Below are 25,118 nucleotides of genomic sequence, written 5' to 3'. Positions count from 1 at the left end.
AAGTTTATTGTTAGCACTACCTGTTCAATTAGCGACTTATTTTAATAATTTAATCCAGTTACTAACTGGTAGGCATGATAACAGAAAATGTGTTTTTTTTTTTTAAATTGCAAAACAATCGAAATTTTTTCTTAACTTCTTAATACATAAAACTTTTACCAAGTTCAAAGTAAATTACATAAGTGTCTGCACATTTTTAACTGACTTCAAAAAGATGATTCATTGCGTTTGTTTGTGTTTGTTAGTTCATAGCGTCTCACTTCAGCGTGCTTTGAGGGGTATTTTTCACTTGAGGGGGGGGGGGGGACTGGGTCTTGCTTTGTTGGTGGAGATCTTCGCGATATTTAGGGGGGTGCGTCCTTGCTCTTAGGGGAGGGCACCTCTGGAAGCAGCACAAAATTTGTAACAACGGCGCTCATATTTAAATAATGGGGAAATTACATGAAATTTGCTATTTTCCATCCTAACCGAAATAATAATTTTATTTCAGATTTTTAATTTTTCAGCGTTAAGTTGAACCTTAAGATTAAGTAAACAAATCATTTAGTAAAAATTTAGAAGTCTCTAAGTGATCTAGTTGCTGAAATATAAGCAAAAGCAGGCCTCAGATTACTCCGTGACAATCAGGTAAAGTATAATAAAAATGCTTAAAAAAAAATAAATGCCACCCAAAAATTTAAAAAAAAAAAAAAAAAAACTTTGAGAAACCCGGAAAATGAAACGTTTTTGAAGAAAACACTATCAACTTAAAAAAACAAACAAACCCGCATTTGGATGGAAAAACCCGTAATTATGAGCACTGATCCCAATTAGTAATCGATATAATTTAAGCAGTTGAAAGAGTTGAACAAACTTTCCCAAAATTTTAATATTTTGAGAGGATCCTAAAGCATTAAAAAATGACATTAATAAATTCAACAAATCACTTGTACAAAGATAGTTGAATCTTGTAATTGCATTTTAATACAAATTAAAAACATGCGAAAACTGTTTTCCCCGCCCAATTTCCGATATTCCTCACAGCATGAAGTGAAAACATAGTAAACGAAGCATAAGTGAGTCAACCAAGCACTGCAGGTTACAGGAGAAAAAAATATTGTGGACTTTAGGTTTGTGTTTTTTCCAGATTGAAAAACCTGTCACATGGCTCTTTGTTTGGCCATGATCCAGCTGTTGCGAGGCCAATGTCCTTGAAAGCGCTGTCCTGGTGTGTCGTAGAGCGGAGCTGAGCCGCGATTGGTCCGTTAGTGGTTGAGGGTTTCGGCACCAAACCAGATGCGCAGAGAATCAGACTGTTGTGTTTTGCTTATGGAGAAAGCAGCTGTTTTGGGCTCCGTTGACCAAACTGCGAACACTGGACCAACGTATAACAAAGAACTACGCGGATTACTAAAAGGCATTTCGTGAAAGGAGCTTGCGCTCACTCTTTTGTGGATACATAACATTTTTTAAGTGTGTAGTTTCTGTGCTGTTTTAGTTTTAGGATGTGAATTCGCTTTGTTGACGATTGGCATCTCTGCATTGCATCTAATCTTCATTGCGAATAGGCTTAATATTGCTGTTGGAGCTAATTTTGCATCGAGAACCGCTTGTAATTGCCTGGAATGACCACTTCACGTTATAAGTTTTTCATATTCCGTAAGTTCACTGTTTGTATCTCTAAATATTCCTTTTCATTGAGCAATAAGTCTTAGAGCGAGATTTTTCTGCCATGTAAACAAACCAGAGCAGCCATTATTCCAAGAAATACGCTTTTGTTTATTAACTGCGTATAAATATTGATGCATTTTTTAGGTACTGAGATAATGTTTTGCATCTTATTTTATTTTTTTGGTTGACTTTGCGTAACTAATTATTGATATTATCAGCGATATGTCGTGGTGTGAGACTGACATCGTAGAAACAAAACAATGTGTGCCATAAAGTGAAGATTTTACTTTTCTCTGCGCATTACTGCTGTTGTTACCCGAATGATTATTTTTCTTCTTAATTTTCTTGCGTATTAGTCTCATTCATTGGTTTACATAATACCCAAGAATTTCATGTTTAAGACACCTGTGCTATGAAGTATCGTAAAATTCGAGATGATTTAACAACGCTATTAAATCTACGACTACTTTTCGATTAATAATATTGCAATCGTTTTTCCCCCCGGAATTATTACTTATGTTTGAATTTTCATACTGGTTATAGCTAACTGAAAGTGAATTTTAAAAATAGCTTTTGCATTTGTGAATGTCTTTAATTTGAGTATCCATATACAAAAAAGTTAAGCATAGATCTTTCTTTTTAACATTTAGTGAAAAAGTTTTATTTTCTCGGCCACTACGTTCACTAAAGAGTTCAATTTTTTTGCTTATTGTTTTAGAAGTACCCGTTTCCTTCTGTACACTGCATTTTAAGAGCCCTGGATATTTGTAAGGGAATAATTACTTAAATGTTTTTTGTATGATATAAGTTAATCATCAGAAGAAGAAAATAAAGAGCTTCCTTTCACATACGTATCACAGGGCTTAATTTGGCATTATAAGCTCAGTTCCTGAGTCTTTCAACTTATGTGAAATGTTACAATTTAGGCAGAATTCACACAAGTTACATGCATGAGGAGTTTTGGTGACAATATGGCTCCTACACAATTTTTCTTTAAAAAAAATGAGCACTAATTCATCAAAAGGCAAAGAAGATGAGCTTAATTTCAAGATAAATCTATGAAACAATTGTTAAATCTTTCTACACATTTGCATAATTATGTATTTATCCCAGAGCTTAGTTTCTAACAAAGAAAGTGCAGGGGCTATGTAGTCTAGAGCATTTTTTGAAGAATTCTGAAGAATATTGTGTAAGCTCAAAACTTTTAAGTTGTAACGAATCTAAATTCAACTTTTTATGCACTCAGTGTAAGGGGAAAAAATATTACTAAATGGTTATGGTCAGGGCGGGATTTGGAGGCACCCGGGGCAACGAAGGAGTGGGGACCCCTAATCAGGGTTCGAAAAGATCATCATATTTTCGAAAAAATCTGATACTTTGATATACATCCGAATATTTTGATATGTATGTATATATCCAACATTTTTGATCAGCACTTTAATAGTAAATACATCCTGAAGTTGCTGTTATATTATTATTATTATACTTCATAGGGGAGAGAAAATGTAAAATCTCCTGAACTGTGAAAGTTAGGATATTTTGTAAAATCTTTATTGTGGGGGCCTCTTTGTTGTGGAGGCCCCGGGGCAGTAGCCCCACCTGCCCTCCCCTAAACCCGGCCCTGATTATGGTTAATTGGTTATGCAGGTAGAGAAGTTACAATGATTAAAAACTGATATCTTGCATAAAATATAGGGCTTAATATAATAACCAGTCTCATTGTTTAGGGGGGGGGGAAGATCCCCCTGTTCTGAGAAACTAATGTATTTACTTATGTGTGGTTTCTATTGTGTTTTGATATAATTTACCTCAAGTTTTTAATACACTTTGACCCTGGAAAAATTTGAAATAACTAATTAACAGTTGACAATACGATTTGTTATTTTCCAGGGACAGTAATAAGAGTTAGAAAAATTAGCCGGATTCTAAAAAATATTCTAAAAGAGTATAATTTTTGTAAAAAAAACAATTGAAACTTAAATTAAAAATTTCATTAATATTACTTCCACAGTTAAAGCAATTTTCAACAGTTCTTGAACAAGAACTCTTAATGGATTAGCAGTATGTTTCAAAACTTGTTTTTGCTATGCTAAAAAAAACAAATATTCTGATCTCCAAAACAGAATATTTTCTGATGTTTTGCAGCATAAAATCTTTTGACCAAAATTCTTCTGCATGATAAATTCATACCTTCAAAACATTCACATAACAATTAACAAAAATTGATTGTATATGGATAAACATGGCCTCTTTCAAAAACCATGATTCTTTGTTCTGAGTGCTTTGACACCATTCTAAGTATCTCATTGCACTAGTAGCAGTGTTTTCTTTCAGAATATCAGCACATGGCCAATAGTACAACCAAGAAATGGCTACACAAAGATGCTGAACGGAATTTTTTTGCCATGGATAGCCAATAATTTGGATTGCCAATTAGGGGATTTAACCGGGAGGACGCGTGGGGGTCATTGTATGACACCAAGCCTTCTGCAATAGTAATAGCCACCGGTTCATTCTTTTCTTATCAGTAGCCGAGTTTGGTGCCCCCATCTACCTTTTGGTAGCAATTTGAATGGATTTCTAGCATTTGTGCGCCGCTAAAACATGTTTAGTAAGTTACTGGGGTCACAAAATGACCCCGCTTGTCCTGCCGTTTGTTTTACAGACCTGAATGCCCAATACTGTTATTTTATTTATATCCCTTCAGTATATTGAAGTTATTTCATGTAAATAGGAATGTCAATAGCATACTAGAAAGAAATAGGTCATTTGCAAACATTTTTTGCTGAAATTGAATAAAATAGTAGTTTTATCAATTAAGAATATGGAGCTAAAGATTTTTTAGAAGAGAAATTCTTAGATCATGAAAATTTCAGTGAATATGATACAGAATTGAATAAAAGATGGAAATTGTTTAAATAAAGTGAATAATTCTGATTTTTTACTGGAATATATAATGTAAAATAGAGTAAAGTGAGATGAGTTTGCCTTGAATGTAGTGTTTTTTTTTTCCTTTTTTTAGTTTCAATAAAAAATGAAACATTTTTATCATTAATTCTACAAGTTCTGCATCAAAAATACCAGCAACAGCATTATGGTTGGCTCTCATAAAGGGTAATTATTCGCTGTGTGTCTAAACTTGATTTAAAGAACAAACGTAGAAATACTTTCATTACAAGTGCGATGTAAAGCTCATTTATAAATCACACTTATGTCTAAAATTCAATTTTAATGTCAAAATTTATAAGACGTTATGGTTTTAATAGTAAACAAGTCAAAAAATGTTTTTTTTGGTGAATGACTATGTTTTGATCTGGGATCATTTGATGACTCCCGCACGTCTTAACGTTCACCCGGGGAATGCACGTTCTCCCACGTTAAGGGGCATAAAGCAGGTGCAGGTAGCCAAAGATGATTTTCTGCAAATATCTTCTAACTAAAGATGTAATTTTGCAGAAATTCTGCAGATTTCTTCAAATGGAAGTAAATCCAAAGTTTCAAATAATGCACAAAACTCGACATTTTGCGCAAGTTTTCAGCCAAATAAGCATAATTTGCAGGGATTTTAGATTTATGTATAGTTTGAAAGAATCTTTAGAAGTTGTGCAGAATTTCTGAAAAGTTAACACATCTTAAAGATAAAAGATATTTGTAGAAATTCTGCAGAAACCTACAATTTCTGCAGAAAATTTGCCTGCGTTTTATCCTCACATTTTAACAGAATTGCAGTTCAGGTCTGTTCTGTAATGTACGTCCCAAATTTAGTAATATTCTGCTTTGGAGATTCTGATGTCGAAAAGTCAAATGAAATTTTCTGAAATTATGTTTGATAATGTGAAGATTTTAAGGCTCCCATATTTTGGTCAAAAGAAATTATGCCAATTAGCGATCAGTTTAGTTTACTAAGTGATTTGTTCTGCGTTGATCATTTGAAGCTCTTTTATTAACCAAAAGGATTTATGTCTTATTTTTTCAACAATTGGCTTATTTTACTTTTGTAGTATGAATATTCCTTTTTTACTAAATATTTAAAGCATTTCAACTGCTTATGATAATAGTGGTTTATAAAATTTCTTTCTCCATTAACCTAAAAAGTTTCATTGTTATATCTGCTTTAAGCTGACCTGTCATACAAAGGGGTCCAGAAGGAGTAATTTTCTCCTCTCAAAATGCGGGAAGTGTATGTATTGATGTGTGTGTGTAATTTATTTTCCAATATAAATTAAGCCTCTCTTCTTCCCTATTTTTGTGCTTAATTTCATACTTGGTACTGAGAAGAACAAATTCTTTCTAGATTCAAGTGTGGCTTAGTATAATTCAACTGGAGAGTGCATAAAAATGTGATAGAATATCTCTTTGAAGAACATGAATGCAAGATTCCTGATAAATGTACAAATCATGTTCTTCAAGCCAATGCTGAAGAAAAAGTAAATTTTTTTATGTTTGCCTTTTTTTTTCATTAACCTGTCATATGTTCAATACAAGGGCGCCCTTATGGGTATGAGGGTAAGAGGGGCTTCAGCCCCCCCCCCCCACCTTAAAATTAGAACTTCCTTGCTTTTTTCTTTGTAAAAATGTATAAAAATTTCTTCTCCAGCAATTGATGAATAATTTATTAGAAATATCATTAGAAATTTTAATAGCTCTAATCTGTACTGAAATCTGTTTTCATGGGGAAAATATCCTGCTAAACCATAAGGAAAATATCTGAGCCCCCCCCCCCCCCTTGAAACTTTGCATATGGGCGCTCTTGGTTCAATATTTTGTCTAAAAAAAGTTATGTTTTATCCAGATCTAAGTTTTAAAATGGTTATCTGAACAAATGATTTTTTAGAAAAAAAAGAGGATATTGACAAATATTTTGCTATGCAGTAGCAGATTTGCAGGTTAGGGGGAGCCTTAATTACAGAACTTATCATGTGCATTTTGGTTTCTTTTTGGGTCCACTATGGTTATGGGAGCCCCTCGCAATTGGGGCATGGTAATGCTGCCACTGAATATGTAGGATTTTTGCATTTTTGTCTTTGTTAACTTATGTTTTTTGTTTTATTCAAAACTTTTTTGAATTTATATTGTTAACTTTAAAAAGGATAAATCAATTTTGTGTTTTAGAGTATAATTTTTATTGAATTCCTTAGATTTATCTTCATGACTACATCTACTAATTGGATATGTTTGTAATTATGCATTTAAGAAGAGAGTTAGTTATAAATTAGACTGTGCAACAGTCTTTTTTTTCCCATTGAATATTAAAAATATAAAGGAATTGGTTTGGATAATTAATAATGGGATAAGGAATCCAGGGGTGCCCACCTGGGAACGGGGGAGTATCATGGGTTACTGCATCACTGAAATTTTAAGAGGGAGGTTGAAGGTTTTTTTTCTCAATTTTAAAGGCTCTTACTTTTTTTTTGGGGGGGGGGGGGTCATCTCAATGTTTAGGGGGAAGAAGTGCCTTTGCTCTTTAGGGGGGGGGGGAGCATAACTAATGAATCAAGGACCAATTCAGCTTCTGATTTTTTAATCAGAAGAGGGTTTATTTGAATTATTCAGACATAAATAGATCTAGGACTTCCTCCTGGAAATCTATGCTATTAGTGGCTGTCCGTAAGTGATAAAATTTGGCAACCATCCTCCTGTGTCACACATTGCCTCATTGCCTTAGCCCTCAGTGCCTTTGTTACATGTCACCCTGTTTGTACGAAGCATATTGTCATAAAAAATGTGATGTCACACTTCTTGTAACCCCTGCCCTCTACCCTGCCACAAAATTTTTAATTTTACAAAGATTGGAAGCAGTTCCTTTTGTGGGTGCGATCTTTGAAAAAATCGTTTCAAAAACGTTGTTTACAGTGAGATTTTTGCTGCGTGCGTATAACAGCTCTGATGGAAGCACAATGAATAGTCTCACAGGCATTACAGAAAAAGTTATCTACCTTTTTGCTAAAAATAAAGCAAGAATCAAAGAGTAATTTTATGTATAAACAGTATTTTCATTTATTTTTAAACATTTTGTGAGACTCGGCCAAAAGCTGAATTTATGTATATGATAAACAATATTTACCCATATTCATTCCATTAATTAATTTTAATAAAATTGTCATTATTTTCATAAAAGATAATTTTATTCAACACTGCACATTATTCCACTAAATTTCGTAAAGCATATTTTCTAACTTAGTATTTTGAAAGATTATTAAAATTATTATTAATAATTGTAGATTATTATTAATTGTAGAAAAATGGATGGGATTTCAAAAATATTACATTTGAATGTTTTAGTTAATTTTAAATACAAAGATGATAAACATTCTAACTGTTAAAAACCAAAAAATACCATGCCCCTGTCACCTATTTCATTCATAGAAAATTTAAATTTAATTTTCTGTAGAATATATGATTGATCATTGTTATGGTCTTCATTAATTTCATACATTTCACTTCTCTAAACATGTCAAGGAGTATTTTCATATCTTGAGAAAAACCCTAACTATTTCTCATATTTTTGTTGCGTTTAAAATTGGAGAGTTGCAACTAACTCCTCCATAAACAGTCTGGCATAATATAGATGAATTCGCAAACGGCTAGGGCTTGACCGATGGGCCGATGCCGATTGGTTTTCCTTCAAATGGCCGATGGCGAAAAAAAAATCTAATAGAAATAAATTGATAAGATTGTCAGGGATTTAAAGAATCATTGATTCATTTCATTTTTACTTCCTTGCTCCGAATAAGGAATTGTAATCACAAAAAAAAAATCAGATTTCGACCTAAATTTCTATTTTACGCTTACCCAATTTAAACTTCACAAGTACTTTCGGCACATTTGTACATAAGAACATATGTACCTAAGAACATATAGATGATCAAAATATCCATTTTTAATGTCTCCTTAGTTAATTATTGCAAATTCTCTTGTGATGTCTTTATACGCGTAAACTTGCGTCACTCAAAAACTTTATGAAATAGTAGGTTGAAAGCTCATACGTATGTAGCATGATATAAAAGTTCAAGGACAAGTTAAAAACCTTACCCTGTATAAAACCGTCACCCTGAATAATTCACATAACCGAAGTACATCTATCTACAAAATAGTCACCTTGAACGACTATGCACTTATGCCAACGTTCGTATAGCTTTTAGAAGGACTCTTGGAAGACATTTATCGCAACCTCCTGTAAGGCCTCTTGCGCTGCTTCTTTAACTTCATCGTGGGGAAGAAGTCGACTTTCTTGTGGAGGATGCACGGTTCGATTGGTCAATAGTCTGATATGACAAATAAATAACATAGGGCAGTTCTCAAAAGGTGGGAGCAAACACAGACCTCAACTTTGAAGCTTCAACACCAAATAACTTTCATTTTAATTAACTCAAAAATTTTTGAGTTAAATTATAATACTGTATAGAGACAAGAATTGACATAAATTATGGAAAAAATGCTCTTTAAATGCCCTTAAAAAATATTTTCTTTGCTAAAATGCGCAATTTTGGACATACCAAAACGTTAACTGAGCAAATGTACCATTAAAGAAAAATTTTTTAAAATTATTTCCATACGTTTCAAAAAAAAAAATTTAAAGGTATGAATCTTACACTGAATAATTTTTTGTTAATATTTTACACAAATAACAAAAGTAAAGACAGATTATTCACTTTGTAAACAATTTTAGAAAATAGTAAGTTTGAAATTTGATGCATGTCCAAAATTTACGATCTTTACAATGCTATTTTTTGAGAACTAAGTATATGATGTTTTCATTTTAAAGGTGTTTATCGAGCCTCAGAATCAATTTTTAATTGTTTAAAAGTGTTTTCATAAGCTTTTATGCAGTATCTTAGAAGAAAAATGATTTTTTTTAAACGTACATGTGAGATGTCCAAATGGCGTTACGATCTTGACGCCGATAAATTCTGTCCATTTATTCAAAATTTTTGATGATCTACTGTCTTCTAACCTCAATAAAAAAGGTTATTATAATGTTATCTTCTTTAATCCATTGGTATTTTGCATAATTAATACGTTACACATTGAACAATACATAAATTACAGTAGAAACATGGCTGCTTATGATCGAACCGAAAGCCATTTTGCGCTAAAATCGCCAAGCAAACCTCCGTTGGCGACAGCACAGTATAGGATAAGCTAAAGGTTACCAGAGGGGAATTCCAATTTGACAAATGTAGTTTATCGTCAGCTGTACCAGTTTTGGCGACTTTATCACCTGCGCTAGCATTTTTCCCCCCCGCTTTTATTATTTTAGAATTCTTTTTCTCTTCTTTCTTTTGGAAACATAATTTAGCGATCTCCAAATAGAAATACGAATTTCTTTCTTCAATAATTTTTTTAGACATCATTTTAATCCTTATGACATTAGAAAAAATATTCATTATTAAAACTGATGTCACTTTTTACAATTGTATTATTTTTAATTTGAAGCTTTTTTTTAACCTTGCATCAATTTCTTCAAAATCATTCCAAAACTTTATTATATGTAAGGAGCAGCATGTATAGCCATTCAAGTATTTCATTAATTATCCTCTTTATTATTAAATTGCAAAATTTAAAAAGTAGTAAATAAAATTTTCATTGGAAAAGTTAAAAATCAGATTAACAATTGTCAAAAATGGTGAAACTTACGTTATGATGATGTCCAAAATCCGTTACCTACAGGACAACAATGTCCAAAATCTGTTACCTACAGACTGCTGATTTAATTTGCTAATTAACAATTTTTACAAATACCTGCTGTCTTTTCATGTTCATATATTGTGTTCTAGGTATGCATACTATAGAATAAAATCAAAATTGATGTCAAATTCGAAAATTTTTGAAATTGCTCAAAGTTAACTTTTTTGTTCCCACCTTTTGAGAACTGCCCCATAACCTTTCATGGGACTTAGCTCCGTGTGAATTTTCCCTGTTCTGAGCAAAAAAACATTTGCATGGATGCCGCTTTCTTCCGTCAGGAAATGATAAAGCTGCATCACAGAAGGTAGCAAAAAAGTGGCTTCCAGGAATGTTTCCAAAAGTTATATGAACACTGGCAGAAGTACATAGTCCCTCAAGGTGACCTTTTGAAGGTGGATGTGCTTTGGTAATGTGAACTATTTTAGGTAAGGCTGCAGGTAAGTACAGCTTGTCGCTCGAACTTTTGGATCGTACTACGTACAATCTGTATAGGGTGTAGTTATGCTTCTCCCTGTATGTATTCTCCCTTCTATGCTGTATGATGGAAGACAAAAAAAAAAAAAAAAGAAAGAAAGAAAAACAAAGAGACTGTTTAATAACCAATTGATTAGTTAAAAAACATTAAATTATGTTGCTTAATCATTCAAAAATAATAATAATAAATAATTAAATAAAACTATGAAACCGTCGACAAATTACGCAATTAAAGTGGAAAGATTGCACGTAGTCACTTTTTAATAATCAAATTAAACAAAAAAGGTAACAGATAAATTACAATATTAAATCATAACAGGAATATTTTTCTACTTATTTAAAATTTATGAACAGAAAAGTTTGCACTTCTCATAAAAGCTATAACAGTGACTTTAATTTTACGGATAAAAGGTTCTTAAAACGCAGCCACAATAAGCAAACTCAATATTTACACCAAGTTAATACCTGAATACATATACTACTTGATCTGATGTTTGCACACGCAATATAGAACAATTTGATTGTTTAATTTTTTTGAAGCACTAAAAACAAGTTCAAATTAAAATTTTCAATTTAATAATAATTTTCTGAAATTTAAAAAAAATGCATAGTAAAAAATCCTTGAAACTTTTCTACAACATATTATTAAAAATATGATTCAAACAAAAATAACGTATTCATTGATTTTATATAAATACTTAAAAATAGTTCCTTACAACAGAAAAAAAATCGATCGCTATTAATGATGCAAAAAAGATGACTCATTACAAAATATAGGTGAAACAAGCATAAGAAATATCCAAAATAACATTTCTTGACCAAAATAAATAATCGCTAAATATTTAAGAAATGTTTGAAACAACGAGGGTGGGTTAGGGGGGTCACCCTCTGATTTTGGAGTAATTCACAACATTCAACTTCGGCCTCATTTTTTTAGTATAGAACCGCTACCACCAACGCCTCGGAAGAGTTTAAAATTCAAAAGTCCCTTTGATTCTCGAATTATGTCACCATTCAAAACGTCTTTAATCAATTTCTTACATTAATGCTCTAAATTCTTCCTAAACAATAGATAAAGCTTGAAAAAAAAAATCTCTGATTTTATGAATTGCGTTAGTTTTAAACTACTCAGAAGTACAACTAGAGTTTAATTTCAGAAATTGAGGGTAGTTTGAGGAAGGGCACACAAGTGTTCTCGGAAATACAAAAAATAGTCGTAAAAAATAGAGTTCAAAATAATCATAAACATTGAACAGAAAAAACCTTTTAAAACTTGCACCCGAGTTTGTTTTGACGTGCAGTGGCAGATTTAAAATATAGCAAATGTTGCAATTGCGCTAGAGGCCCCATAACCATAGGGGATTCATAGGAGTTGCAAAAATACTTATGATAAATGTTTTACAACTTATGTGATAGAGAAATAGGGCCCCAGACAGAATGTATTTCGGTGGGCCCCAAACTTGTAGCTCCGCCGAAGCGATACAAAAAAGACTGTAATACTCTGATTCATATTACAAATATCGAAAAATTAAAAATTACCGTCGGTTCAACGGGAATCTAACAAAATGAAACAAAACCGTTTCGCCATCTCATATTTATTTCCATGGTCTCCAATTCGGCAATATATCACCAAATGATCGTCAGTCTGAGACGTTATATTAGTTTTGCATTGAAATAAGTAAATAATAGCCACAAAAAATGAGTAAATAGACTTTTTAGAACACCCAATCAAAAACAAAAAGGGAAGTGCACAACTGGAACGTACGCACACCCCACATGCGAAAATATAGCCTTCTACAGCTTACCATTTTTGAGTTATGACTTATGAGAGATACATACCTACATCCAACCGCAAGAAACAACGCAGCAATAAACTTGTTTGGTACCTGAATGCAGTATTAAAAACTCTTTCAGGGATGACTAAAATAGAAATTCATACTGAAATTTAAGTAAATGATTTTATATAAAAACAATAACTCCCTTTACTTTGTATTGAAAAGTAAAACAACAAAGTTCCTTTTTTTCAAAAACATCGGCCAATTCCATTGGCTTTTGGATGTTTTTTAAGGCCGATGGGCCGATGTTTCCTGCAAGTTAGCATCGGCAGCCGATGCCGATGGCTAAATTGTTGAACCATCAGCGCCGATGCATCGGTCGAGTCTTACAAACGGCGTTCACAGAAAATTTTTGGCTCTGAAGTTTTTCTAAACTTCTAATGTTAATTAAAAAGAAATAAACAAAAGATGAAATTAAAAAAAAATCCCACACTTTGTTTCCTGTTATTTCCAATTTTGTGCAAATTTAGTCTAAAAAATGGGTTTTTTCTTGAAATCGTGATCTCCGCTAATTACTTAAAGACAAAGAAGTAAACGATTGCAAATGGAGACTATGACTGTATGGTTTTTTATTTTACACAGGCTGAATAGCATGAGAAGAAAATTCAAGCTATGTAAAAAAAAGAACTTTACTGATTATGGAACAATCTCTATTGGTGAATCCTGCTGTAAATTGAGTTTCAATGGGATGGTGTTGAAAGAGAGAGAGGAAAAAAAGACAGATAATCCGTGGCAGTGTATAATCCACACCCATTAATTAAAACTTTGTTAACAAGCAATATGCAGAAAAATAAGGCATTTATTTTTGCAGAAATACTTAATTCTAAACATACAGTCAATTCATGAAAAACTACGACTTATCGTAAGTTTGACTTGCCTCTAGTTTCGGTTTTCGACGTTTAAATATTAAAAACCATCGATTTTTTTTAAACTAATATGTACATATAACACAAAATTACAGAATGTTTTTAAGCACAATATGCATAGTTTAATAAAAAAAATATTGAGAGAAAAAAATCAAAAGCACTGTTTTGATTTCGATATTGCTGGAACCACTTGAATACAGCTGATTTTACTTCAGGAAAGGTGCACATCTTCATTCGTTTCAAATTCGGATTCATAGATTCTACCCCACTTTAGAAGTTTCTATTTTTCTATTAATGTCATTGACAGTGTACTTGCTTAGACATCTTTAATAATAAAAACACTCTGCCTCTCAGGAACTTATCAGCAAATAATCGAACTAATAAATGAAGGGGGACGCATCTTAACCTAGGTCAGCATTTGAATTTAGGTACAATCAGTTGACTTGACAGCTTAAAAGCAAATTCGTAGTCCAGCACCATGTCAAAGTGTAAACAATAACAGTAGAGAACAACTAAAGAAAACAAGCCTAACTCATTTCCGCAAGTGTAACTCCTTTATTGCATGTAGGCTCAATAGGTGCTCTTACTTTAAAGGTCTATTGTGCAGGAATCGCAAGTGAAGGTGAATTCATTTTTCTCACATAGTCACTTGTGTTTTTTTTTTTTTTTTTTACGTTCTTTCGAAATTTTGAGTCATTTTGGGAAAAAAGCATAGAGTTAAAGGAAGTTAACTTCAAAGATATTGAGAATAATTGGCATGGAAATAAAGACAAAAGGGCCAGGACTTGATAAAAACTTGGAGTTATAGCAATATTCGAGTTATCGCAAATTAACTTGTAAGTAGTTTTTGTTGATTTGTTTCCCCAAATCAAATATCTTCACAACATTTTCAAAAAGCAGGTAGCTCATGTTTTCTCAGATTTGCTTGAACTTTTTCACTATAAAATGAAAATAATGATCATGTGATTGATATATAGCAAAAAGTAATGGTTAAGGCTCTTGTAAAAAAAATTTTCATTTTAAAGCTTTTTTTTTTTTTTTGCCTTTTTCATATTTTAATATAAATTAAAGGTGAATTAGGCAAAATAATTATAAGTCTGCCCATAAATTCAAGTTAAGAACTTAGCCCCCTCAGGGTACCCAATTACTCATAAGTTATGTATAAATCTTATACATTATTTTATTTATAAACTCAGTTTCAATTACATCTTCAAAGCTAGCCAATCTTCATATTTAGAATTGAAATAGGGTAGTTGGAGACATTGGTCCGCTTTTCTACTTTTTAATGAGGAGTTATTTTCTACCACAAGTACCATTAACTATTTCTTATCATCCCTGTTTTTTTATTGGAATGTTCAATTCATTATTATTATTTTTTTGAATAAATTTTTAAACATAACCTTGTAAAGGGGACCTATATGCTTGGTTCTTAGTTTAAAAATTAGATTAGTTTTTACTTAATTAAGTGTGCCAGGACCACTTTTTGTGGAATGGCCCAACTAGTTTAGCTTTTAGAACTTCCTTCCCCCCCCACCCGCTATTAGTTCACAATTATTTTTTGAAGGTGAAAAGAAATTTAAAATTTTCAATTTTTATGAGATAAGTATGCATAAGCATATGGTAGTTAGCAAAAAATATGTTAAATGATGTTCCTGAATATAAAAGTAGGTTTTTTCCTGAGCAAACACCGAGGTCTCAAAGAATCATACATCATGTGTCATATTTATACACAATTGCATCATCAACATTTGCATGAGAACAAAAGCAACTTTTCCCCTCCATTGTGTCTTATGAAAAAAACCTAATATTGAAATTTATCTGTTTCAAAGTCACTAATTTCAGTTAATGTATACTATGGTCGAAGCTTGTTAATTCGAACGCCCTTAAAACTACCATTTCACTGTATTTGAATGTTGTGGGTTTTAAAGTTTGAACATGAATTTTATTACATAAGGAAAAAGAAATGAATTCTTTTTTGCCAGTGTAGAAGTCCTACCTACATACAATCTCAAAATAAAGTGTTAATTAAATAGTATTTTAAGTAGTTAGGGCAGAAAAAATTCCATGTTGTGAACTCTATGCATGTATTTTAAAGTTGATAAAAATTGAGTTCCACTTCTTCTGAATATTAAAGTACCTGAAGTTGAACTTTTGTTGGATGTCTTTTCATCCATAAACTCTTATTTTGCATTGTAAAGGGAGTTTCTTGCATCCCCGACAGGTGCCTGCAGTAATTTGCAATTTTGTGCAATTGTGCATTATTTCTTATTTTTAAAGTAACTGTTCTAAACTTTTTTTTGCAGCATATGAAATTTTCTGTAATGTAACGGATGTCCTTGTGCCATTGATCCTGGGACACTACCAAGAAACGTGCCAGGATATTCCTGAACTCATGTCCAATATGTGATAGAAATGTATTGATTATTTTTTAGTATTTATTCACAAATCTTTAATGAAACTCACAAAACTGGAGGGCAGTACTGCAATTTTCGAGATGGTGAAGACTTTCCAAGCCTACTTACCCAACTGCCATCGCACTTATAGCTGCATACATTGCCGAGCACATCTTGCAAATCACGATGAACTGATATCAAAGGTAAATATAAGAAATTATCATGCTATATTTTCCTGCAACTAATTTTAGTTCATGAATAAATTTTATATTTTTGGAGAAAGAACTTTGCTTCAAATTATTAACCTAGGGCACTTGTTGCCGAATCATGTAGTCTCTGGGTAATATCGAGCAAGATTGGACATTAAAAGCGACCTGAAGTGCGCTTTCTCATAAATTACGACCTAATAAACATAAGCGCCATTTCACAAAAAAATTCCATTTCTTAAAAAAGAAATAATTTAAAAGGGTAATGAACAAAAATTTGTTGCTTAAGAAATTTTGCCCTGCACATGGCTCTTCATACATTTCATAAAAATAATTTAAAAGTCTAATAAACAAATTTTTGTTCCCCCCAGAATCCCAACAAATCCCAAACGTATGTGTGACTTCTTAACAAAAAGTTTCGTCATTACCTTTTTAAATTATTTCTTTTTTAGGAAATATAGGAACCGTTACGTGCTTGAGAAAATGATAGATTTCAGTAGAATGGCCAAACACATAATTTTTTTCCACCGGTTTTAAATTATTATTCTCAACAAACACGAGATATATTTTTTTGCATTGGAACCTTAGCTTACAAAACCTGCAATTGTTTTGTCATTGTTGTATCAATAGAACAAAAATATTAAATAATGCAGAAGGCAAACTGCAAGAGGTTGACTTTGGATGTCCCATATGTGACACACAAATTAAATTTTAAGTAACGAAGTCATTTAATAAAAATAATATTGTGGAGAGTATCTGTGTAGCAAATGTAAAGATTAAAAAAATGTGCTTATTCCTCTTTAAATAAAATATTAAGGTCTAAAACAATGTTGTTGAAATTGTCATGCAAGCGACAGGGGGAGTGGCCCAAAAAACTTGTCAAAAGCAAAAAGTGGTAACCCTCCTTTTGTGGGTTGTGAAAGTGGCTGGTATAATATGGCAACCTTACCCAGATCCTAGATTATTTCAAATTTATTTGTATTTAGTTCTTGGATTTCACTTATTCTTATACGAATTTGTTCAAAGTAAAGTTATGTTTTATCAAATTTGGTTTAAAAAATTGTCAATATGAGTCGCGTTTGTTCTGAACAGTTTAGTTTCTAAAAAGGGGTTGATTCAATAGAGTGGGATTTTATTCTGTTTTTGATAATTTGAATTCATTAAAGGGGTTGATTCACTTTATTACTGATTTAATTAACTAGCATATGCTGTGTTTTTATTTAATAACCGCTTCAGCTGTCTTATCTTGCTTCAGTTTTAAATTTTGATCAAGGTTTCCATTCCCGAATCCTGCAGGATCCTGCATGATACTTAGTGGAATTAATCCCACAAAATTGAGAGCAGAACCCCGCAAGATTTCCAATCCCACAAAAGTTTTTTGGAAAATATTTTCACAGGCATTATCTGAAGTCTAAATTACCTTCCTCATATATATCAGCAAGAAGAGAAAAAAACTTTGTCTCATATGATGAATGGTGGAATTAACCGTTCAAGAACTTAATTTTAAAAAGTATTTTTTCTTAGAATGATTTGGTATTCTAATTCGAGGTTTCAATTTTCATACGTTCAGCAGTTGAGAAAAGGCATAAAATTACAAATGTTTTTGAAACCAATCACTAAAATTTGATTCCGAAAATTACACTTAAGAAAAAATTAAAGCGTATGACAGATTGAATGTCATGATTGTTAGAAAGCTTGCTTCTGAAAGGATGACTAGATGACTCACATTACAGTGCACTATGTTATGCTGCTCAAGTTTTTGAATGTCTCTTTAATGTGAGAGGTAAAATTAGCAAAGTTATCTATAATCTCATTTACTGAGACTACGCCTTGGTTTAACCAATCAGCATTCTCCCTCCCCCCCCCCCCCTGCAGTATGAATCAAATGTAATGTCCAGCATTAATGAAGTAACAAGGGTTGCAAGTTAAATTATGATATGATTTATGTCAAATTGATTTGTGTACTACAGCAATACACAAATCAAATAGACATTGTTTTTGTCTGAATTTTGGTGTTCTTGAGCAAAGACCTGATAGTTGCTGCTTTACAGCATGATTTAGAAAAAAAAAAAATAATAATGAAAGCATACCTAGGATGTTATCTTTTAACAGGGTTTATGCACTCCTTACAAACTCCTTGTAAATTCCTGCTTTTTAAGAAAAAATATTGGCCCTTAAAACTCCTGAATTTTGCTATTATCTCCTCACAAACTCCTTATTTTTTATTCTACATGGCCTTAAAGATATTCTTCTACTGCCAGTCCGATACGAGTGAATACTTCATACCGAATTTTATCAGAATTCCAGTATTTTTTCGTCTGTTAATACCAGAAATCCGATTTTTTCGTTAGGCTTATTTTCTTCCCCACAACCAAATTTTTTTCATTGCTCTAAATTTCTGATGATTATGTCGATAATTATTAATAATATACATCTCATAAACTTTTTTCCTGTACCATTCTAAAATTTTTTTGCTTTAATAAATTCTTTTATTTGCTGTTTTTAAACTCTTAAACTTTTCATTTTGATTAAAGTAATATCTTTGCATCGTATGTGAGAATCGTATCTGTCTGACTTTTGATGCTTGTTATGCTTTTTTAGCAGGCAAATATTATTCCTGTAAGAATCAAAGTTTAACTTTTCATACGAAATTCTATGACCTTTATAAGAGTCCCAGTGGCGCCAACTCCGCGGGCCCTGAGGGGGCCCGAGCCCCCTCAAAAATTTTTTTGAGGGGGCAGAGCCCCAATAAATCAAGAAAAGTATTAGTTATATTATGTTTTCTAAACTCATAAATTAATCTTTTATTTTCCTTGTTTTGAAGATAGTTTACCTTGTAAAATACATTTGGTAATGAGTTAAAACAAATAATTATTACGGTAGTAAGCAGGTTAACTGAAAATGAGAAGTGTGAATAATGATAGTGTTATAGTGCTACAAGCACACTTAGAATTTGTCCCAATGCGCGAACTTGCGGATCAAATCTGTTGCCGGTGGGCAGCACTGCGGTGAGCTCATCTAAGTGTTTCTGATCTGGAAAAAATATATGAGAGTTTGATTTGTATATTAAATGGGAGGCCTGATAGTTTTGAATGCTTTTGGAGATTTTGTTTAAAAGAAAAATCTTCACAAAATGATGATCCTTCGCTTCTTCGGAATCGACGTATACCAAAGTATATGAAAACAACGAAGCCAGCTCACCACACGATTTCAAAATCCCAAAGCACTTTACATTGAGGTTTGTGAAATGGTGCAATCTTGCATTATTGGGCGGTTTACATCAACTGGACTCACACAGATCATTGCAGTTGAACAAGAGTGCTTGCTTTTATTAAACAGAGATGAAACAAATTTTGAAAAATCTTTTGAGTTTTCAAAAATAACCTAGACATTGAGAGACTACGTTTACACTTGAATATGTTAGCCGGTATAACTAATGAAAAACCAACTGGTCTTTAAAAAAATGCGTACATAAATTAACTTTTTACAAAAATACTGTGCGTGTTTGTATTTATTTCCAAAAAATATGTGTCGGGCTTGTCGAGCTTTGGGGGTTTTAATGTTGCTTATATGACTTTAAAATGCTTAAAAAAAATTTGAAACTCACTATTTTTCACCTCAAATTTAGAAAATTTCCCCCGGTCCCCCCCTCCCTTTTTTTTTTAAAAAAGTCGGCGTCTCTGGGAGTGCCTTTCCATTCAAGTCAAGTGTCTTTCCTACCTCATAATATCAATGCTTAGCTACGGCACTGCACAGCTCCCCATAAAATAGTACAAAAAAACTCTCGTACTAAAACAAGTGATATGATTTAAAAGTTGAACCAGAAAATTTGTAAACCAATTTTTAGATTCTTTTACTTCAAAAACGCCTTGTCACATACTGTTAATTTGTTAAAATTATACACACCAGAAAATATGGCATTTTCAAGGTACAAAAATCTGACCTTTATTTGGGGTGGGGGACCTCCGATGGAACAGCCTAAACCCCCGGTGATGTCCGACACCCTCCCCCCCCCCAATGATTTTTGCAAGTCGGCACCCCTGGAGAGTCCCAAAAGCAGAATGCTATTCTAAATTTGCGATGTACGATGCAGAATAAATGCCTGAGCTGCAGAACAATTCTGTTCAAATGTGAAAGGAAAACTCCGACAAATTTTCTGCAGAAATTCTGCACAAAATCAGCAGAAACTGCAGAGTTGTTTACAAAGATCTTCAATGAAAGCTGAAATTTCTGCATTTTTACATTGCAGAACATCACAATGCATTCTGCTTTGAGAATGAGAGTCAAAAAGTTAAAATCTAAATCGCTGGTTTAATTTGACTTTTGCAACAATCATGTCGATTGTTATTAATAAAACATTTATTGTAGAGCTGTAAAATGCAATTCTAAAATAATTTACTGAAATAAATTCTTTTATGTGCCGTTCTTTTTACAGGGTTCGTACGCTCCTTACAAACTCCTTAGGAACTCATGCTTTTTAAGAAAAGAAAATAAGGGTCCTTAAAACTCCTGAATTTTGCTATTATCTCTTTACAAGCTCCTTATTTTTTTAATTCTACATGGCCTTAAAGATTTTCTTCTATTGCCAATCTGATACAAGTGATTACGTTATATAGTGACAGGGGTCTGGGCAGAGGATATTTCGGTCCGTTAACTGACCCTTCAGAAAAATCCGATCAACCAAAACGGACCTTTCACAAAATCCCGATCAACCAAAACGGACCCTTCACAAAATTCTGATAAACAAGAAGGGATCTTTCACGTGTAGTTTATTAAAAAAGCAAATCTAAAAGCAAAATAACGCATCTTTCCATATTTCCGTGGATAAAACCGATAATTTTTGGAACCTTTTTTGAAGTCATATTAGAAGGATCAGCTTATACAAAATCTGCTAATTTTGCAAAAAAAAATTGTCACTCTTGCCATTCTCCTGCAAGGGATAAATAATTGCTACTGCCAAATAAATATAATGCTTGTTGTTTGTTTCTTGGAAAAAAATTAACAGCTAAAATAAGTTACATTTTAAATAATTTTGTTTGTTTTAGCACAGCTAATTAGCAGCGGTGAGTGTTGTGGTGTTGTAAGTGTTGTAAACTTTTCCGAAAATGGGAAAATGCATTGCTAAGCACTTTTCTCCTCGCTCAAGATTTAATGAACAATAATAATAATATATATTGCCATGCCATTTAGCATCTGGCTTTAAACCTTTATAGTGACTTGATTAGAAAATATTCTCATCATTTTACTAGCTTGTCAATATTTGTTTTTATGTTGCTGTGGGATGTTTAACTGTTATTTTGGGAGAAAATTATATGGGTTTGATTTTTCGATGCTAACAAGTACTTCCCTTTATTAGGATGCAAATAAATGAAAAGTCTATTTTTGTTAGAACATGCATTTCAAGTTTTTGTAGAAAAATTCCATTTTCTTTATGAGTCGAAAATTAAAATGCTGAATCAATGGTCAACTGTGTCCACAGATTTTAATGATATGTTTATCATAGGACTCTAAAATGCAATTTAAAAATAATTTTGTCAAAAATATTTCTTTTACAAGCCGTTTTTATACCTTTGATGCCTTCACTTTGAGAATTGCGATCTCTTGCATCCGCTATGGGAATCCGATTGATGTTTAATACGCTTTGTTAAGAAGTAAACAAATAAAATCTCTTTTTATTTTTGTTAAAATCATGGAATTTATAAGTTTTAAACGAAATTCTGTGCTTTTTAAGAGTGTCTTGGGTCAAAAAGTTAAATGCTGAACCCTCTTCTGAATTTTATTTATTTATTTTGTTACAATTATTTTAAATGCTGTACAGAAATATTATTAGTATAATTTAACACAATGTAGAATGGTAGATAATTATTGCTACTTGAGGGAGCGATGTCCCCCCCCCCCCCTTCCCAATTGCTAGAAAAACACCCCAGAATGATATTCTCAACATAGAAAAGGAAAACACTCTACTTTAAGTTTAAATGATGCAGTTTGTGCCCGCTCTAAATTCTAAAATTTTGATTTATTATTAATTTATTTATTTATTTTTTTGCGAAATTATTTGTTTCTTCATGAAATTAATTCACTTTTCACAAAATTATTTTATTTTTCACAAAAAAAACGGACCCTGTGAAAAATCCTGGACAAATCCCTGAGTGATTTAATAGATTTATCGCTGGTTAGAAATCCACAATATCTTAGTTTGGCGGCATTCAGCATATGTGTATATGTATAACAATCCCAGTATTTTCTGCATTGTTTTGTCAAAATTAATGTAGAAATAACTCATTAGGCAGTACTGTAGGTTAAAAAAAAAAATCTTGAATATAAGATTCTTCAGACTGTCGGAGTTTCAGAATTTTCTTAAGAATCTGAACTTGGTATTAAAATTTGATTGAAAAGAAGTTGATACTTTTTCCATTTCATAAGCACTAAAGTATGGCAAAATTTTGACTACACTCCATCTCTAAGTTTTTCCAATTTTGTAAGCCTTGTCAATTTCTCTTGTAAAACAATTCTTTGGATGGAGCAAGTGATATATTTTCAGAGTGAATTATTTGATATTTGTTTTTTATTCATGTTGGTATATATCTGAATACAGTATAAATCTTTAGCTATTGTATTTTTTTTTTTTTTTTGTGTGTGTGTGATTTAAAATTTTTTCATTTTTAACTGTTTTTGTCAAAATTTGAGTTCTATGCATATTGCACACTCTGCTTGTTTTAAAGAATTGTTAGAATGTTTTTTTTTTAATTGGTGCATTGGACACTTTTTGAATTGATTTTTTTTGGATAATAACTGTTTGGTGAATTCATTTTCAAGATTAAAAGGGCTTGTTTAGAAACAAAATGGTGCATTTTTTAAAAATTACATTAATTAAAATGCATTAATCAACAGTTCTATTAAAATGTAAATGGGTGTACCAACTAAATTAAATATCATAAACCCCATTAAAATGTAAAATAATTAGCTAAATAAGAAGATCAAGCTATTAAAAAACATTTTAAATCCCATTAAAATGTGAAATTAAAGCATAATGAGTAAATGTGAAGGGTATATAAACAATATTTTGCTGCTTTGGCCAAGTGGGGAAGTTGCCAAATGCCAATATACCCATTCCTACGCTCAAGGAAATGTCAGTATCTAAGGCTCAAATCAGAATGATCTGATGAGATAAAAGAAGTCGCCCTTGCCATAATGAAGATATTGTTACCAATTTATAATGAAGTGTTTGTGAAAGTTTAAGCATCAGATGCATAAAATGATTTTACTTCTAAAAACTCTTATATTTAAAAATAATAAAGTATTTTTATTTTAAGGGGGGGGGGGCATAAATTATTATTGAACATAGAAAATGTAATAATTAGAAATAAAAAAAAAAGTGATAAACCAAGATAAGATTTCTTGGACTAGGTTTAAGTCCTGTTTAATTATGTTGTGTGTATATTTTCAACTATCTTGTCTGTTTTTAATAATAATTTTAAATTTATCATTTTTAGTCATTCCAAGGGAGTCAAGGGCGTGCATACCTATTTAATTCTGTGTAAGGATTATTATTATTACTATTATTTTGAATTTATTCATGATTTTGAAGAAATTTAATGTTTTATATCCATTTTAAAATTGCTTGTATGTCTATTTTCTTTTCTTGAGCTTTCTATTCACTTGTTATTTTACTCATCAAGATATTTTAAAGTCATTTTTGACATCATGCTTTACTTCATTTTATATGTTTATTTTCATATCTTTAACAAAAATTGAAACTTTTTTCTTGAAGTTATATTAAACAGTTATTTTGTTATATTACATTAGAATCAAGTTTAAACTTATATTCTTTATGCCAAATTGAAAATTTGGAAATGGTGTTTTGGAGAAAATCACAAAAAGAAAATGAATAAATATAAAGGAAATAAAAGAAATCATAAATCCAGCCTGTATGTGTGATTTCAGTGCCAAGCAGTACTATTAATTGTTTATTTACAAGTCATTTTTTCTGTTAGGTGTATTTCCTATGAAAAAGTGAATTGACATTTTTAATTTTGATGAAATTTACACCATTCTCTTTAGAGTTCTAACAAACAATAAATAGCTTTCTACAAGTTACTCATATTTTGTTTGAACAGTTTGATTCTTTGCTGATTTTATCATATTATTTTATCCGTACCTTTTAAAGGAGTTCTTGTTCCCCCCCCCCCTCCCCCACCCCCAAAACATGTTTCAGGTGTTTGAAAAACGTACCAGTTAAGGGCATTTTTCTTAACTCAAAGGCATATTGTTGCATCAGAGCACCAGTGGGTAAAGTTCAAGACTCACAAATTTTCTAAGTGACCACTAGACCCAAAACACTTAGTGGCCACCATTGTTGCCAAGTTTTGAAGTACAAAATGAGGGGAAGAGGGGGGGGGGGGTTACTATTTTCATTTTAAAAATAATAATAAATAGAACTTTGCACATTCTAAAGTAGAATTGTTCAATACCTGTTTATTTGCGTATGGAAAGTTTAAGTTGAAATAGGTTTTTAATGTGTTCTTTTAAAGTGTAAGTAAATAAATAGAGAAGTCAACATGGAAACTCACTTTTAGATGAAATAGTTTTAGTTTATAGCAAAGCCTCCATATAAAAATGAGAATCAAATACAATAATTATGCAGATAAAATGTTTCTTTTCAAGAAATAAATTAATTGAAAAAAAAGAAAACGAATTTACTTTACATTTTATGTTAAATAACATGTTAAATATGTATGGTATGTTCATTGAAATAAACAGCCAATTCTGTTTTTTGAAACTGAGGCAATAAATATCTTTCAAATGACCAAATATGGCAACTATGCAAAAAAAATGAAATAAATAGAATTTTGAATTTGTTGCATAAAAATATTCATAAATAATCAAAAATCCTTAAAAACTACAGTTTAGGTGAAATTGTCAGTTTTTAGCACATTAGTGTCTAAAGCCATTTGGCTTCATGATCATCTTCTGATGATAAAATTTACATTTTTCAAAGAAATAATT

At 31.7% G+C, this 25,118-nt stretch overlaps 1 long non-coding RNA gene across 1 annotated transcript; it reads left to right on the top strand.

Annotated features, from left to right (window-relative positions):
- Window positions 1-1,269: 1,269 nt before the first annotated feature.
- Window positions 1,270-23,649, top strand: LOC129219652 (uncharacterized). The gene is made up of 4 exons (XR_008580428.1): window positions 1,270-1,638; window positions 5,945-6,077; window positions 15,817-16,109; window positions 23,606-23,649. It is a non-coding gene; the product is annotated as an uncharacterized LOC129219652 (long non-coding RNA).
- The last annotated feature ends 1,469 nt before the right edge of the window (window positions 23,650-25,118 follow it).

Source organism: Uloborus diversus, chromosome 4, assembly GCF_026930045.1.
Source record: "Uloborus diversus isolate 005 chromosome 4, Udiv.v.3.1, whole genome shotgun sequence".
In the NCBI taxonomy this organism is placed as follows: Eukaryota; Metazoa; Arthropoda; class Arachnida; order Araneae; family Uloboridae; genus Uloborus; species Uloborus diversus.
This window is presented reverse-complemented; position numbering and strand designations above follow the sequence as displayed.